Here is a 19,476-nt window from a genome sequence, read left to right as displayed (position 1 = left end):
CAGCTGGGCTCTTCACCTCGATCAGTGATAGCCGAATTTCTCAGTTTTGTTGATAGGGACGCCATCCTCCAAAAGCCTGATCTCAAGCTGATCTTTGATGTGGAAATGCCAAAGTTCTACTCTTTATGGATTATACAAGAGAGGTTCAACAAATATGTTGTTCATATTCTGACGTCAAACAGTAACTCAGAGCAATGCTGATAAAATACCATCTCCTATTTCCGCCAGGCTACGAGTCATCTATGATAACAAGTCCCATTTTATTGAGGCTCCAGCAATGGCCTGGTCGTGGCTCACAGAGGAGTGTCAGCTCCACATGACTCAGCGGGGCTCTCCGCATCGCCTGGGCCAGACTGACACCGTACCCATGGGCTTAAGACACTCTGCTCCCTCAGCTCCTGGCCCCATATGGAGAGGTTGACCTCTTTGGCACCTTTCCGCCTGATATGGATATGGCCACCATAGTGGTTATCCCCAAAACTCCCCCTCCCTCTCGATCATGCTCCAACTACCATCCAATATCCCTCATTAATGGAGACATGAAGATCTATGCAACAAACTTGACAGCCCGGCTCAAAAGAGTGCTTCATACTTGAATTCACCCAGAACAGGGTGGGGTCATGCCCAACCATGGGAAAAGCCACTGTATTCATCACCTCCATGCAGCCCTAGACTACCACCACTGCTTGCTTTCTGATCTAGTGCTGTGGCTTTTTGATTTCAAGAAGGTGTTTCACATGGTGGACTGGAGATATCTGCTGTTGGTATTATGACAGGCTGGTATGGGTCTGTGCTTCTGCAGACTGGTTCAAGCTGTGTACAGTAATCCTACAGCCTGCGTCTAGATCAATGTCACTCTCTCACATTCATTTCCCATCCATCAAGACACCCGACAGGGCTGCCCCCTGTCCTCCCTCCTATTCGTTCTGGCGATTGAGCCGCTGTCACAGGTGATTAAAGGGGACCTACTCTTTTGAGGATGGAGGTAAGACTGGGGATAGGAAGATCACATAGCCTTATATGCTGACAACATCCTTCTATATCTGGAAAATCCGGACACCAGTGGCCCCAGATATCTTCATCTCCTTCAATGTTTTGAGTCTACTTCTGTCCTCCATATGAACCCATCTAAGATGATTCTATTGCCCTTAGTCCCATCCCGAGACTGCTTTGATTGGCAAGAAGAGGTGCCCATTCACCGTCTTAGCTTTAAGTATTTGAGCATATGGGTGCCCCTTCTCCCTAACCTCACCTGGTCTTTGTACCTCAGGTCTTTCACACAGAAAGCTAATGCGGATCTAGCGTGGTGGGGGACCCTGCCACTCAATATATTGGGCTGTATAGCTTTGTATAAAATGGTGGTTCTGCCACGATTCTTATATGTTTTTCAGAACATCCCAATTCCTCTGCCAAGCACCTGGTTCATGGCTTTGGACAGATCAGCTTCAGCATTCCTTTGGTGTGGAGCTGACATTGCTGACATTGCCAATGAGGCCCTTATGGCAGGGGGGTGGGCATGTCCAAAATCTGTCTTTACTATCTGTCCTCCCAACTCCTTGTCATACATGATTGGTTTAATGGAGGGTGGTCTGATCCAGCCAACCGGCTTGATCTCACCCAACTATAATTTCCCCACATTCTAGATTTGCTCTATGGCTGCCTGCTTCCTAGTAATAAGGTTTCAGTGACTGGGTTGGTCTTCCTGGTCTGGAGGGCAGCTCTAAAGCACACACTGTGCTAACACCCCCACACAATGTATGCCCCTCTCGCACAGCACTAAGTTCCATGAAGTTGCTACATTGTGAGGGTTCGATAAATGGGACCTGGTGGGTATATACTATCTCATAGATGTGTGGGTTGGATCGCACATGTTGTCCTTTCAGGATCTCAGTACAGATTACTAACTATCACACACCCAGTTCTATAAATATCTGCAACTCAGTCATGCCCTCCACACATACCTCATGCATGTAGACTTGCTGATGGAATATAGCCCAACTGAAGCCAAACTTCATATAGGTGCATTGGGGAAAGGTGAGGTATCCTAAATATACAGAAAACTGATAATTAACACCCCAGGGAACCTGACCCCAATTAGAGGACATTGGGAACAATGGCTAGGCCCCATTGAAGGTGCCGATTGGCGTGATGCCTTCATGGCACCTAAGATTATCACTATGTCCTCGTGATTGCGATTGATACAGACATACCACCTATATGGAGCATATCGCTTACCGGCTACGTTACATTGTGCAGGGCTCCTACCAAACTCTGCATGTCCAAGATGTGCAGAAGTCCCCGCTGACTTCAACCACATTACCAGGGCCTGTTCCCGGCTTCAGAGTACCTGGTGGACGATATTGAGTGAAAAAGTGAACTTAACGAGATACTAGGATGGGAGGTCCCATTGTGCCCCTTGGGGAACCTTTTGGTAGTGCTGGATGGGGTTGGGAACAACTGAGCTGATCGCACCTTCTTGGGTACAGCCTTGCTGGTGGAGACACTGCGACCAGCTGGAGATCGCCCACATCTCCCACACTTTCAAGTGGCATCAAGGAGTGGACTGGTGTGTGAGACAACAGCAGCCTGTTTATGAGGCCCAGGGATGTCCCCGTAAGCATGGGTGGGTGTGGGGGAAATGTTTGTGTCAGATTCCTTAAATACTTCCGGGCCCTGAGTCAGGTGAAGTGTGTAGCTTGGTATTGTTTGTTTGATGTCTACTGTTGGAGTGGATATTACGCTTGCTCAACTGTACTCCCTTATTGTTCCATGAGGCCGTCTGTACCACTGATGTTTCTTTTCAATGAACTCAATAAAAATGTGCTTATCGAAAAAAAAAACATCCAAATCGCTTGTTGTATTTTCACCTCTAAAAATAAAATTAAAATTACATTAAAATCAAGCATTGTGATGTAGCAATTAAATCAATCAGCAGAATGTTCTTCATAGAACGTAAATTGTAATAAAGCAAGATGAAGCGATCACATGAATAATTTTTGCATAAAAAACAGAAACACATAAATGAACATGTGAGTAAATATTACACAGTGGAGATTGCTGCTGTGCATTTATGGCTCAGCCTAATTATAAATTGAAAGGACATTTTTGATTTGTCTATAACTTTTGACCACATGAATGGAATTGGATTACATTTTTCAAACATTTGGCGGTCAGCTAAGTTTTTTGCATACCAATTTGCATATAGATCTATACAGTGGAAAAAAGTTAAGGGGATAGACAAAATGATGCTTTCCCAATTTAGCTCCTGTAGGAAATTGAGCATGTTCCTATAACCCAAAACTATGAACAGACTTACATCTATTTTGGCATTAAAGTGGAACATTATAAAGAAGGTGTGCTTTTGTCAGTTTGGTGAAAATTCATTCCACATTTTTGGAGATTAAAATTTAAAGAAATTGCTGAGTAGGCATTTAAGGGTTAACCATTTTGTATACTCGGCCACTTGGGCTGCATGGTCCCTCTGTGTGTTCCAAAATTAAAAAACAAAACAGATTAACTTGATTGGACAAAGATGTTTCTTCACTGATCATCCCTTTTGGATCTATAATTCCAGAGCTGGAAGAAGTGATCAGAGAACTTTGGTTGCAGCAAGAGATACTTTTCTCGGGCAGCAGTGATTTCAGGACACAGTAGATTGTTCTGCATGCTTCAGAAATAAATTAAAGGCCATATAAGGGGGCGGGGTGGACTCTCCGCTGACCATCAGGCCAAAGTAAGGGGTCTTTGAAATCATCCACCCAGCGTTAACTCAAAGAAAATTGTAAAACAGAAAGGTTTGGGGAACCACAGATCACCAACACTCAAAATGACATCTGGAACAGGGGTGGCAACAAAGCTACAATGGATATTGGATGACGATGGAGGTATTTGCGACCCACAGAATTCGAAAATTTCCCAGGGAACCAAACCAGACTTCTGGCCTGGTACATCAAATCCAAGTTAAGGTTTACCAATGCTTGAGTGGGTAGAGCCAGTCCTGGGTTCATGGTACCAGGGCATGAAGCGTGCTTTAGACGCACAGCACCAAATGAGGATTTGCAGACCCTAAATATTAGAAAGAAAAAACACTACCTGTCCAAAGACCAAGTTGTGTGATCCAAGGCTGTGTTCAATGAGGATTAGCTGTCTTCAGCAACCACTGCTGAGCTCAGCAGAAGGTCATGTTCAGTGAGGGTTTGCCACCCCAGGTGGGTGTTGGCTGCCTGTAGCTGTTCATGGTTGGATGGGTGCAAGATCTGTCCATAGGCTAGACTCACCTGGAATTTTCTGCCATTGAATGTTGGACTCTTGAACCAGCCAGAGTCCTGTGCCTGCTGACATTCTCAGTTGTACATAACCAAAGGCCGTGTGTAATAAGGGTTGACCATGAAAAGTGGTAGTTGGCTGCCTACAGAAGGATTTGTCTTCCTGTGCCCATAAATGATGAGCTAATCACAGAAGGTGGTTGAAGGTAATTTGCACTGAGGACTTGCTGCACATGGCAGGTTGGGAGAAGGGCCTTGCCATAGACCAGGCCCTGCAGCCATCCCATTCTGTGCACTGCTGAGGGTCATCTGCAGTGGTGGTTGGTCACCTGTAGCCTGCTGGGTGCAAGACCTGAACAAATATCATGCTCTGCAACCAACTCTAGCTGTGCATGGCCAATGGTGGTTGGACATCCACAGTGGGTTGGCTGTACCCCAAGCCAGAGACCAGGTGCTGCATCAAATCCATGATGATTACTCCTTCTCCCTCATTTCCTCACTTTCATTCACTGTCTCACTCACTATCTCAGCCAAGGTTTCATTCACCCATATCTCCTCCTGTGCATCAATTTCAGTCACTATCACCCATATTAACACCATACTAACATAAAAAATATACTTTTAGCATTTTCTAAATCATAAATGTTGGTTCTGAATAGAAACCTTTTTTTTTTCAAAACCTTTTTTGTTTTTGTTACTTTTTTAGGGAAAACTAAAAAAGGCAACTTGAATGATAGCAAAAGAACAGAGGTAAGAAATATTTTTTATACATCCAGTGGAAAAGTGCTTGATTTGTGCACACACGTTCACTTTCCTTTCCATGAGAAATGTCTTTGTGGCACATCAAGCAAGGTAAGTTTACATTTGCAAAGAAGGGATCAGTCTTTTTTTGCTCCTTTAGCAAGACATCTTCAGAGAACCTATTTGCATGAGTAATGAGACATTGCATCACTGAAGAAGATGTACTCACATCTTCAGCTTCCCTTTCTCTGCTCAACATTGCATTGCTGTTCTTTCTTTGCAGCATGGTGCTTGTACAATAAATATGTTCAAAGGCTGTATTTATCTCAGAAATCCCTGCTCAGCTTCTTATCACACAAAGTTAATGTCAATTACACAGAAGACAATTGTATCCCTGGGGGAAGGGTGAGAAATGTAATATAATGGATTTTTCTGGCGATTCTCAACCCTCATCTGATCATCATTCTGTTGTCATCTCTCCATGTTCCTCAGGATTTCTCCTTGTCCCCTCCTGCCCAGAAGCCCTTGCAATGGAGCACAAAGTTTTGGATCAACCATAAAGAAAAGCATTGAAAAAAGGGAAACAGTATATTTTGCTGCAGAGAGCTAAGGGCTGTCGGGGGTTGAGCACTATGCTTGGCTTTTCACAACAGTGGTTGCAATTTAAGTACACTGAAGTGTACAAAAAAATGATGAATGTTTGAATTGATCCCAGCCAATGGTAATTACTCAGGCTGCATTCCGGTCTATTGTTATGTCGCACATCGTGCCACCTCAATTTGGACCCAGTTATATTCAAATCAGTCTTGACCCTACTCCCGTGGTAACAGACCAGCCCCAACTGCCAGGACAGGTCCTCCCTGAACCAGAACATAAGCAAACCAGGACCGGATTGGCCCCCATTATTAGAGTTCATCAGCCAAGTTTAGCTTGGTTTATGGGCAAGAGTACATTGAACGCACTTCAGAGCAGACCCGACCCATATGGCATCACACCGAAGAGTATACAGAAAAGTGATAGATGGAATGCTTGAATAATCTCAGCCACTGGTAAGTACTCAGGGTTGCATCTGAGGCCATTGGTATTTTGCACACCATGCCATCTCAGTTTGGACCCAGCCATGTTCAAATCAGTTTTGACCCTGCTCCAATGGGAACAGCCCATCCCGAACTGCCAGACCAGGTCCTTCTTGAACCAGAACACAAGCATCCCAGAATCTGTTTCACCCTTATTGGGGCTCATCAGCCTGTTAAAGCTTGGTTCCAATAGCACAGTGTGCAAGGGACCCATGTCTTGGCATTCCTGTCCCACTTAGGGTGTCTCACTAAAGTATACAAAAAAGTGATGGATGGAACGCTTGAAATAATCACAGGTACTGGTAATTACTTAGGGCCGCATCCCAGTCCATCTTTGTTTGGACCCAACCAAAGGTGAATCAGTCTTCACCCCGGTCCAATGGGAACAGTACATCCTAAACTGTCAAGCCAGGTCATTCCTGAACCGCATGGTTTACAAAATAAATATGTACAGATTTGTTTTGTAAACACTAATTTTACTTCAGCAAATACAGTGAGAAACTGATTTGTGACTCTGGCTCAATGCAAGAAATCACAGAAATTCACAAAGCATAACTAATGACACACCCCTGTGCTATGTATGACAGAAAGTAAAATCATTGATGACATCAAAACGGACATAATTGATGACATCATTACACCTAACAAGGTACATTATGGAAAAAACAGGAAAATAGGGAAAACAAAACATTTCTTGGACTAGAGGCATGGTCTTGCTGCAGCCTAGATCATACCACCAACCCCGTAGTGCATGACCGAGGCTGTACACTTCAGGAATGAGCTGCAGGTGGTTGCCCACAATGGGTTAAGCAGAGGGCTTAAATACAGGTAAGGTCCTGTATCCAATGCCTGTTGTGCATTGCTGAAGGCCTTGTGAAGTGGGTGTTGGCCATGCACAGTGTTTTGTTTTCAAATCTTTTGTCTGTGTGCAATCTTTGTTGTGCAGGCAAAAAGCCGTCTGAAACAGAGGTTTGGATGCTTGTGCTGGGTGTTCAGTGGGGCCTGACCACAGTCTCGGCTCAGTGGCTAATACCTACTATACACCGCAAAACGCTATGCAGTGCAAGGGCGGTTGAGCACTTTGCCTTGCTTTGTACAGAAACAAAAATCAGCTATCAGGAGCAAATTACTAAGCTTTGTGAGTTATTGTGTATATTGTTTTCTTCGGCAAGTATAAATTGCTAAACAGAAAAAAACTACAAAAGCCACAAAATATGGATAATGAGATAATTTACAAAACAAAATGGTTAAATCAAGACTTCGATAAAGAAACACCACATAGAAAAAATTGATAAGCAATGATGACATCAGAGTTTCCAGCATTAATGTCATAAGTGATGTCATCAATTATGTCATGTGTGATGCCAAACACAGTGCAAAGTTGTTGTTTCGATTGGGTTCTAACCATTCAATGTGCACAGATCTTTTGCTTTTTGGACCACCCGATTTTGGACATTTAATGTGGGTCAGTCTCACTACATGTGTCTCACCAAAAGGAAATCACATAGCAACTGACCTACATGTGTTTACCACCAGTGTTGCCTATTACATGTGAACAGATGTGAACAGGTATGTGCATACTTGTGAGGGCTGGGTTTGTGAGACTACTGTTGTGTGCAGCCTGGTAATGGTGCACAGGTCACTTAGCACAGATGGGACCCTGAAGGATCAAATATTACCTGGGGTAGGCTTACACTGCCAGTGTGCACTCATAGCGAAAGTCAGTGTGATTTACTGTTTTGTGTATAGTGACAGTTTATTATACACATAGGAGGAACACTGCCTTAGAGCCCTTTTTAGCTTCCCTTTGGCCTACAAAGTCCCTTGACGTATCAAAATTGTGTGGAACATGTGTGATCAGAGCCCAGTCCTTTTGTCACTCTGATGTGCCAAGTTAAATACATTTCTCTCCAGCAGCAGGTACAAGAGCCTCCCTACACAAAGGGAACAATTAACAGTGCTTCACTCAAACCTGAGGAGTAAAGGGGTGGGGATTAAGGATCTGGATCAATCAGTGAGCTGTCACATTGTGTCAAGGATCGGCCAGTCAAAGCCCATTAAACAAAGAAGGAAACCCAGATCTCTGATTCCAACACAGGAGGGTGCTCTCTCAGTTGAAGATTTGGTGGCAAGGGCTCTGGCAACGGTGTCAGCGAGGGGCGGAGCTGATGCCCCCAGGAGAGGTGTGACCAGAGACTCCTCGGTGACGCTATGCAGGAAGTTTGGGGCAAGGGCAGAGAGATGACAGGTGGAGGAGCCTCCCTTTTAGAACATCCCACCCTACTTAAAAGGTCTTGCACAAGAGGGAGAGCTCTCTTGGTTGGTGTTTTTGTGCTCTTCGCTGCTGGTCCCTGGGACAGCTGGAAGAAGGAATTCATTGATGCCCAGAAAGGACTAAGGGGCATATTTATACTCTGTTTGCGCCGGAATTGCGTCGTTTTTTTTTACGCAATTCCGACGCAAAACTAACTCCATATTTATACTTTGGCGTTAGACGCGTCTAGCGCCAAAGTCCATGGAGTTTGCGTCATTTTTTAGCGTGGACACCTACTTTGCGTTAATGAGATGCAAGGTAGGCGTTCCCGTCTAAAAAATTTACTCCGAGGCATGTGCGCCGTATTTACACTGCCGGGCAAAATTCACGCCCGGGAGTGGGCGGGTCAAAAAAAATGACGTCCAGCCGTTTTTGCGCCGTTTTTTAGCGCCTGGTCAGGGCAGGCGTTAAGGGACCTGTGGGCTCGGAAGGAGCCCAGAGGTGCCCTCCCATGCCCCCAGGGACCCCCCTGTCACCCTTGCCCACCCCAGGAGGACACCCAAGGCTGGAGGGACCCATCCCAGGGACATTAAAGTAAGTTCAGGTAAGTATTTTTTTTATTTTTTTTGTGGCATAGGGGTGCCTGATTTGTGCCCCCCTACATGCCACTATGCCCAATGAGCATGCCCAGGGGACAGAAGTCCCCTGGGCATGGCCATTGGGCAAGGGGGCATGACTCCTGTCTTTGCTAAGACAGGAGTCATTTCAATGGGGGTTGGGAGTCGAAAAAAATTGCGCAAATCTGGTTGAGGCGAAAAATTTGCCTCAGCCTGACTTGCCCCATTTTTTGGCGCCCAAGCTCCATATCCCCCTACGCCGGCGCTGCCTGGTGTACGTCTTTTTTTTTTACGCACACCAGGCAGCGCCGGCGGCTAACGCCGCCTAACGTCATTGAATAAATAAGGCGCCCGCATGGCGCTTCAGAATGGCGTTAGCCGGCGCTAATTTGTTTGACGCAAAACTGTGTTAGGGCAGTTTTGCGTCAAAAAGTATAAATATGGCCCTAAGGATTGTGTCCTATTTGACCCAGAACCAGTGGGTCTCTCCAGGGGCCAGTGAGGCAAGCCACCCTATAGCCCCTGAGGACCAGACGAGGGAAAGACCTGGACTTCTGCGCTCAGAGACAGAGATGAGGAGGAAAGCTGCCACACAGAGGCATGGGAGCGAGCTCCCTGTGAAATACATTGCCTTCAAGATAAGGAGATCTGCTAAAACTGTTCCTGGTGGCTAGAGCTTACCACCAGGAGTAAAAGGAGCCCCAGGATCATCCAAATCAGCCCAATGGGACCCGGGTTATGGAACTTTTAGGATTGTCAACCTTTGACTTTTTGAGAAAAATTGAGCATTGGGCCCTGCCATGTCCTTGAGTTTTACCCCGGGGTTGGCCAGGACAAGGGGGTCAGCACAGGATTGATTTCTTTAATTATTGATCCGTGTTTCCACTTTCATCCCTAGGACCCCATTTTCCTGGAGGCTGATACAAAGGAAGGGGGAGTGGCGCCACACTCCTTCCAACAGTGGTGGTTCTGTGCCCTGCTCTTTCTGCCCATGTCTGTGGGAGGGGGCACCCACCACAATGATAACTCCTTGCCGCAGAAGCAGGCAGGGGAGAAGGGTTTCTGGCTCACACAGCAGCACAGACGACTGCTTACCAAGTGGGAAACCGGCAAGGGCAGCTAGGGAAGGCCTGCCTGTGCAGCCCTCAACAAGAAAAAAAAAACAACAAAGAAAACTATAGCATGAGACGACTTAAAGCAGCACTGCTCTCTCAAAAGCAGCGAGAGAGCCAATAATAAAATATTCACTGTTCCACCTCAACCTCCCACCCCTTCCCCTAAAAAAATACCTACCCTGACACCCTCACCCCAAAAATAAACCTACCCGACCCCTAACACCGCCTCTAAAAAGAAAACCACCCCAATATTGAGCCCTAAAACCTACCCTGACCTCTCACCCCACCCCTAAAAACGAAACTACCACAGCCTCTCCCTACAAACAAAATTACCCCAACCCCTACCCCTAAAAACATAACTTACCCTGACCCCCACCCCGCCCCTAAAAACAACTACCTGCCCCCCACCATCGCCCTAAAAACAAAGCTACCACGGCCCCCACCACTCCCTAAAATCCAAACTACCCACACCCCACCCCTAAACACCAAACAACACCAACCCCCCTAAAAACAAAATTAGCCCAGCACCACCTCTAAAACCCAAACTACCCGAACCCCACCCCTAAAAACAAAACTACCCAACCCCTGCTCCTAAAAACCAAACTACCCCAACCCCCACCCCTGCCCTAAAAACAAAACTACCCCCACCCCACTCCTAAAAACAAAACTACAATGACTTCCCCACCCAAACCTCTAAAAAGCAAACTACCTCGCTTCTCAACCCCAACACTAAAAACGAAATGAGACACCCCTGAATGTCACCCTTCTGTCTCACTATGTCCCCCTGTCCATCCTTAAACTGCCATTGCTCCACTTCCTATGCCCCTTTGGACAATGCACCTTTGAAACAAATATACTGGACTCTGCCATGGACATTCCTCCACCATCACCACAGCCCATTTTACAACCCCCTCCACTTATTAGCACAGGAATAAACACACTTCAATCACAAAACAATCTGGAGTCAGTCTGTGCTTTCACAAATGTGTAATTGCAATAACTATGGAATATTGCAATGTCAATGTACTTGTTCACATACCAATGTAACACAGCTGTAGGCTAGCAGTAAACATAGCAAAGGGCACAACGTGGGACCCAGATATGTGAAAAGGAAAATCAAAGTGACAAGTCAGGGTCCATACTCTAAATGAAAATGACAGACTTATGCTAGCTCCAACAATAGTATGAGATGTGGGAAGCAGTGACATCTTCTTACCTGTGTCTCACTGGAAGTATTGCATGATGATGTTTTTTCGGTTGTCGATATCCTCTTCTTCTGCCTCCTCTTCTTCACTGTCCACAGGCTCCACAGCTGCCACAAGACCAACATCTGGCCCATCCTCCTCCAGAAAAGGCACCTGGCATCGCAAAGCCAGGCTGTGCAGCATACAGCAGGCCACGATTATCTGGCACACCTTCTTCTGTGAGCAGTATAGGGAGCCACCTGTTAGATGGAGGCACTCAAATCTGGCCTTCAGGAGGCCGAAGTTGCATTCGGTCACCCTCCTAGTTCGCCCATGTGCCTCATTGTAGCGTTCCTCTGCCCTTGTCCTTGGATTCCACACTGGGGTCAGTAGCCATGACAGGTTGGGGTAACCAGAGTCACCTGCAAATGTCGAGGGACAACTCTTAGACACACACTAAACCTTAGGGACAGCCCCATACCCAGACACCTATGTCAACTGTATTGGGGGACCTTGGCCTCACTGATTAGCCACACACAGTGCCTCTGGAGTTGCCCCATCACATAAGGGATGCTGCTATTCCTCAAAATGTAAGCGTCATGCACAGAGCCAGGATACTTGACATTCACATGGGAGATGTACTGGTCTGCCAAACACACCATCTGCACATTCATTGAATGGTAGCTCTTCCGGTTTCTATACACCTGTTCATTCCTGCAGGGGGGTACAAATGCCACATGTGTACCATCAATGGCACCAATTATGTTGGGGATATGTCCCAGGGCATAGAAGTCACCTTTCACTGTGGGCAACCACCCACTGGAGAGACTTGAGAGACTGTGGCTTTGCACTCCCCAGGATACATCAATGGGCATGGAGCCCCCTCGTGCAGCAGTGGCGTCATGCATTCATCAGGCTGAGGTGCCCCCCCTCCCCGTCCCCCTGAGGTGCCTGTGTATTTTCGATCTGATGCCTCAGCAGTGTTCTCTCCGTTTTGAGTCAGGTATCATGGCTTCGCCCATGCATTTTGGGCCCAGTGGTCCACGGACAATGATTAGTACACTATCCGGACCTGTGTAGTTGGTGTACATATTTGTATATACTGAATTTGGATTTTGACTAATGGATTTTTCATGATCACAATCGCTACAATCATTTCCTTTTGTCCTTGCGTTCTTCCAGCGGGTGGGGGGGTGTATATGTAATGTTGCTGCATGTATTTGTGTGTATGTTGTTGTGGGTGAGGGTGGGGGTGTTCCATGTTGCATGTTGCATGTGTGCGTCAGTCTCTTCCCTCCCCCCTCCCCTGTGTTGTAGGTGCAGTACTCACCATGGTCGCCGCCGCCGTTTGTACTCCTGGTAGAAGAGGAGGTAAACCAACATGGGTAACACATGAAGTTTGGGCTCCATGGCGTCCTGGTTCCTCGTTGGGTGTTGAGAGGTGAGTGTTTTCCCTTCTGTGTACTGTTTCTGCCGTGCTTTTGATAGCGTTGGTTCATCCTGGAAAGGGTGGCGGATAGGCCTCTTGTAATAGAGTGGGAGGTACTTTGTCTTCCGCCTGTCTGTTGGCGGTGTTTGCCGCGCTGTTTGTTTCTACCGCCGTGGCAGTCGCAGTGTTAAAGTGGCTGTCTATGTTGGCGGCTTCCGCCACGGTCGTGATCCCATTTTTCTTCCGCCGGCCTGTTTGCGGTATTACCGCCGCTTTAACACCGACCGCCAGGGTTGTAATGAGGGCCTATATGTCTATTCGGTTTTGTATTTTTATGTTTCAGTTTCAAGTTAACAACTTACATTTTCAGAGTCTGATTAGTTTAAATTTCCTCCTTTCTTTACAATTTACAATTGACCTAAAATTGACAAAATTGATCTAAAATTGATATTTGTGATACATTTCTCATAATTATATAGGGTGCATAAATGACGTTTTTCATTGTTGTGTTTTTCAGGGATTTTTTTCTTACTTTTGCATTGCATATGTTTTGTGCATAGCAAGAGTCCGTGTGCATCTATATTTATAGCTGAGAAGGCATTCCAACACACTTTTTGTAACCTGGTGCTGGTTTTTTGAGTGCCACCTGTGCACTGGAATTGTGCTCATGAGTGGCACCCCGGTCCTTCTGTTTTTCGTGCTCACAGGGGTTGCAAAGGTTCTTGTATGATTTGTGGGTAACTGTATTTAGTAGTGTCCCTCTATAATTCGGTACAACATGACACCAATTGTTCCATTCGCTATGCTGACAAAAATTAGGCAGGAAACGAGGAGATACATTTGAAGCATGATATTCTAAGATCACTATCTGTTAAGTCGAGTGCTGAATCAAGTCTGTTGAACTTGCCAGAATATGGTTAACGTCATGTGAGCACGTTTTGAAAATGTACACAATGAATCCTGCAACATTCCTTTTAATTCTAGAAACCGTGAAAGAAGAATTACTATCAAACAGGAAAATATATGCATCTATGTTGCTTTTTCTAATGTTACTAGCAATTCTGCATTTCTCTTTGCTATGGTGTTCAGTGTGTATGTATACTTATTTATTTTGGCGTTTTATATAGAGCCGGTTGTCATCAGATTTGGAACACTAGTACAGTTTTAAAAACACTTATAAGCAATGATAACGCATCCCTTTATGTTAATTTATACACATTAGGACTCATTTTAGGCCAATGAATCTTTTGACCCAGTGGTGAGACACCTAGGACGAGATAACTGATCAATATGTCAAGCAATATATCAATAACTTCATCAATATTTATCACCACAATGCATCTTACTTTAGAAAAAGACATTAATCAAATTATCGACGCAACCATGACCTTTCAGCCATGAATAACCACACCTGTTGATAGAATTTTATGAATTTTATTCCCTATTGATTACAATCTACAAGCAGAAGAGTCAATCTCAAAACCAAGAAGCATAAAAGTATAGTCACAATATGGCAACTGTGATAAGATTTCATTAATGCAAGAATCACAAACATAAGAACATAGCACGGCGTGAACATAGATCAGAGTATAGCAAGTATCATATACGTCTCAGTTCAGCAAAGCGTAACGTCAGTCATTTGTCTATTTGCGTCAGTCAGAGTGAAATTCTATCCTAACCCCTAATTAGCATCAGCATGTTGGGCTTCATGCAAATCAATTTAGAACACCAATTTGGAAAAATATCTAGCTATGGTCTGTATAAAATAAGCAGTTGGTACCTAGAAAGGAAAAGCAAACAGACAAATTACAAATCACATTGACATAATTACCCTCCAGGAATAGGTCAGCACACAGGATCAGTCTTCGTCTTCAGGACATCAGTCAAATCGCCATCATTCTAACCTTGTCTAAAGACAGGGGACACTTCCCTCATAAGGAGGAGAAGTGTAAAGGGCAGTCTATGGGTGAGGATGGTTTATTAAGTTTCAAAGTCACCAAACAGAGTGACAGAGTTTCTGGATGAAATCAATAGCATTCCCTACCTAGTTCTAACGTCCCTTCTGTGACATGAGTTTCTATCCCTTTTTCATAATACCTTCCCCCAAAATTCTATTGGTCATTTACTACACCCCACTATCTTTAACCTATCACATTATACATTAGGTAATTCCAATTATCACCCCACGATAATTTATAACACTTTGATTGGTCTTCATAATTGACGCCTTCGGAGGTGGCACATCCGGGGTGTTTCATCACCGCTTGGCACGTTCCTCGGGTCATGAGTTCCTTTGTTCATGGTTAAATGTCCTTGTACATTAGATTAATCTACTTTTGTTTCAAAATTGTATTAAACTCATACTAAGGCAGCTAGCATGCGGATGAGAACTGAATTTATATGGTTACATAAAACGGAGAAAAGGAACAAATGCAGGGCCTTTCCCCTTTGCGAGTCAGCACACTGGAAAACAGAGAAAAATACTTTAATATGAGAGCTAGGCACCTAAATCTGCAATTCACGCTAACTTAAGGCCTATGAGATTTTCAACATAAAATCAATATCGTAAGTGTTAATACAAATCATAGCATGAACAGTTTTACTCATCATTGTTAGTTCACATATATATATTGGTGACCACACACATTATAGTCGTAATTCAGATGCATGTTTAAGCATTACTCTAATTATTGTCGTTTTCTATGCAGCATTATTACTCATTGATATAAGCATTTCACTTTTAGTATATGTAATATTTAAACTACGCTCTCTCAGTCCCTCCTCTGATGACACTCGTCATCACACCAACCTTTCCCTTTGACCTTTCACTTTAAATTTTTCACCTTGCGCATAATGCGCATTTCAACATCTTGCCCTTTATGTGAACTTTCCCAAATTTCATTGAACATTTTCTCTCTTTCACTTTCTTCGTTTCTTCTGGTTCTTTTAGTCCAATTTTTCTTGATTTTGTCATTAATTTTACATGCCCCCCACAATCCTAATAGACAAGCCAAGACAATTAATAGACCCATTAATATTTTTGCAAGCACCCCATTCCAAATATTGGTAAACCAACTCCCAACTCTGGCAATTCCTTTTCCAAATTTCTCCCAGACACCAAGTTCTTTCAAATCCTTTAAATCTGTACTATCTCTAGTAAGGTTAGTAAGCATACTTCTAATCTTTTTACTATTGTCCGAAATGAACGAGCAACAATGACGCTCGTTGAGCATCTTGCAGACCCCCCCACTCTTTGCTAAAAGAATGTCTAAAGCAAGCCGATTTTGAAGAGTCATAGCTCTTTCTGCAGCAAGTTCAGTATCCATCAGGAGTATAGCCCCTGTAAAATTTGTCAGCATGTTATCCACAATAGTAGACAACTTTTGAATCTTCATAGAATTCAAGATAACCCGCACTGAAGGTATTATAGCTCCGAATATGTCACCAATGACAGCCGCCACTGATTCTCATCTTTGTCTAGGATGTTGTAATTCAGACATTTTAGGTATTTGTTTTAAGTCATCAATCTGGTAAATCTTTGGGAAAACTATTCCCAATTAACATGTCCCATACCATCCCTTAGGTAGACGGTAATAAGCATTTAGCCCACAGATGTAATAGATCCCAGGGATCGCTGGATCCTGTCCATTCAACATAAATGTCCATTTACTCTGAAACAAAAACACATGTCTACATTCACTCATTCCCACAAACAAATTATCTTGATCTGATTTTGGTCTATATATACAAAGCCTACCTACATGTAATGCATCTATAGCTAGTTTGTCTTGTGTTTTGATTGCAGTGTAAGCATAATCATTTGCATAGGTGCGTTTTTCTAACCCTTTTTCTAATCTCTCCTTCAATGCTTTGCGTCTATCATCAGTGTGATCTAAGAAGCTTTTCTCAACAGGTGATAATAAGCAAGTCAAATTATTGCGATGTGCATAAGAAGTTCCAAATGTAAGCATCGGCTCAAAGAATCCTCTAACTATTTTTATATCATGTTTCTTAGCTAATTTATTCAAGAATTCAATCACAGGCACAAAAGAAAACACAACATCCAGATTTGAATACAAGTATTGGACATGTTCTTGATTATAAAACCTTGTTAGAAGCAAGCTGCAACTAATCCCATAAGTAAGAGGGAGGCTATGATAAGTAACTCCCTCCTGCACAGATTAAGGAATCTTAATACATACGTAACAATCTTTTGCATCCATAGTCTCCACATACTCATTTAGCAAGCAATAGAAGACATTAGTAGAAAGTTCCCCTTTAGAATTAGTTCCCTCATGCAAGTGTCTTGCATCCTGCTCAAATCTCTCCCACGGTGTTAGTGTTGTAGTTTCAGGTTCTGAAGTAGCATTAATGGTCTCTTTCTCTATCCATGGCATTCCCACAATCACTCCCACAATTATTATTACACACGCACAACACCTATTATAAGTCCTAGCCAACCACACACTTTACTTTTCTTGCTACTATTTCTATTATAAGCCATGTCTGTATAGAATCAGATAGTAGATCGACAATCAACTGAGGATGATTTAGACTATTCTCTTGCTTTCCGCGTGTATTTTACAGCGTCTTCACTCACTCCAGGACCCCCTTTTGTCAAATCAGGTTAGCAGCTTGTCATGATCAGGTTTCTTAAAAGTCAATCCGGTTCTAGTGTCACTTTCGGTAATTTATAAAGTCTCTCTTTCAGTTTTCAGATTTTCAATTTTAACCAAGTTTTTCTTTGTATTAGTTCAGGTACCGTAGTATTGGCCTGGCACTTCTCGGTCAAAACAGAATGCTAGGAATTCCTGTTGCCACTCAGATGTTGTAGCATATGCCCATTCAGGACCTGTATATCTTCTGTTTGCGACTCTTTTTCTTTTCAGCCTTTGTTCACCCTGTTGTTCTCCTTCACTTAGGTCTTCAACTTGGGATGTATCATTCTCCTCTATTATTGTGTCTCTTGGTATGTCCCTTATCCTTAAGAGTGGTTTTTCTCGCCAGTTATCACCCTTATGCGTCTTCTTTTAAAGTGTCTTTTCAGGACGCTGGACAGCACCCTCCTCTTGTACTATGGTGTTTTCACTTGATGGACCTGCAATTGGCTCAGAAGGCTCTGGCACACTCTGATTCCTCTCTATTATTTCTCCTTCTTCTTCTTCTTCTTCTCCTTCTTCTTCTGGGTCTGTACCGGGTTTCAGTTCTAGCCCGTATCTGTCTACTTCTGGGAGAACCTCTCCTTGATTTAGTTCTCCTGCTGCCTCTACTGAGATAGGCACTCTGTCACCTCTCTCGAACTCATTGATTGTTTGAGGGACGAGGCTGTTCTCAGCAGGCTCTCCGGCAGTCTCAGTTCCTTCTTGACTGTTTTCTGGCCCTGAGACTTCTCTTCCTGAAGCTGTTGTACTGGAAACTTCAAGTTCCTCTTCAGCTGGACACGTTACCTTTTTTGTGTGACTGGCATGTATCCAGTTTGGAATTCCGGCACACTTTACAGCAGTAGTAGTTGTCAAGATTACTTGATATGGCCCCTTCCAACGTGGTTCCAGACACAGCTTTCTCACGTGCTTTTTGACAACCACCCAGTCACCAGCTTGTAGAGAGTGGCCTGGATCGCCAATCGGTGGCAATGTATTAGCTTCCACCTGGTGAGAGAAAGAGCGAATCACATCAACCAAACCCTTGCAGTAGTCCAACACCATATCATCTGTAATATTCACTAGAGCGTTTGCAGGTACTGCTGGTAATCTCATAGCTCTACCCATGAGGATTTCATGGGGGGATAATCCCGTTTTCTTGTCTGGGGTGTTTCTCATTGACATCAGCACTAAAGGCAATGCATCTGGCCATTTCATATTGGTAGTTGCACACATTTTTGCCATTCTCGATTTCAAAGTACCGTTCATTTGTTCTACTAGTCCTGATGCTTCAGGGCGATAGCTACAATGCAGCTTTTGTTTGATGTCTAGTGCGGCACACAGGAGTTTAATCACCTCATTGTCGAAGTGTCTGCCCCTATCTGACTCTATAGAGACCGGAAACCCGAACCTTGGTATCAGTTCCCTAAGTAGTAATTTTTGCAACTGTAAGACTGTCATTCCAACGTGTAGGATGTGCCTCAATCCAATGACTGAAAACACACACAATCACCAACACGTACTTCAATCCTCCACAAACAGGCATTTCAATGAAGTCCATTTGCATCTTGCCGAATGGACTGCCAGCTCTCCCAATGTGGCTCAAGGTTACTACAGTTCCTTTTCCGGCATTCATCTGTCGACAGATGATGCACCTGTGACAAATGACCTCGGCAGCATGTTTGAATTTTGGATTGAACCAATCGATTTTAAATGACCTGATCATTGCATCTCTCCCAAGGTGAGCTTGTCCGTGGTATAGTCTGCCAAACTGAGATAGAAGAATGTTTGGCAAGACTAGTTTCCCTTCCTCTGAAACCCACAGATCATCCGCCCTTTGTACACATTGCATTCTCTGCCAAGAGCGTTTTTCCTCTTTGCTTGCACGACTCTGTAATGTTTTCAACTCATCTAACATATCAACCATCCGTAATGCAAGGTTCAGACAAGTGTCATTTTCAGTTTGTGGTAATAATTCCCATTGTTCCTTGAACGATATACAGTTCAATGCGCAAAACCTTGCGACTTGATCTGCATAGCCGTGTCCCATGGACACAAAGTCTTGTGATCTAATATGAGCACTGCATTTCACCACGGCAATTTGAAGAGGTAACTGATTTGCATGTAACAAATCCTTTATTTGTTCACCATTTTT

Source organism: Pleurodeles waltl, chromosome 10 (assembly GCF_031143425.1).
Source record: "Pleurodeles waltl isolate 20211129_DDA chromosome 10, aPleWal1.hap1.20221129, whole genome shotgun sequence".
Classification (NCBI taxonomy): Eukaryota; Metazoa; Chordata; class Amphibia; order Caudata; family Salamandridae; genus Pleurodeles; species Pleurodeles waltl.
Note: the sequence above shows the minus strand (reverse complement) of the source record.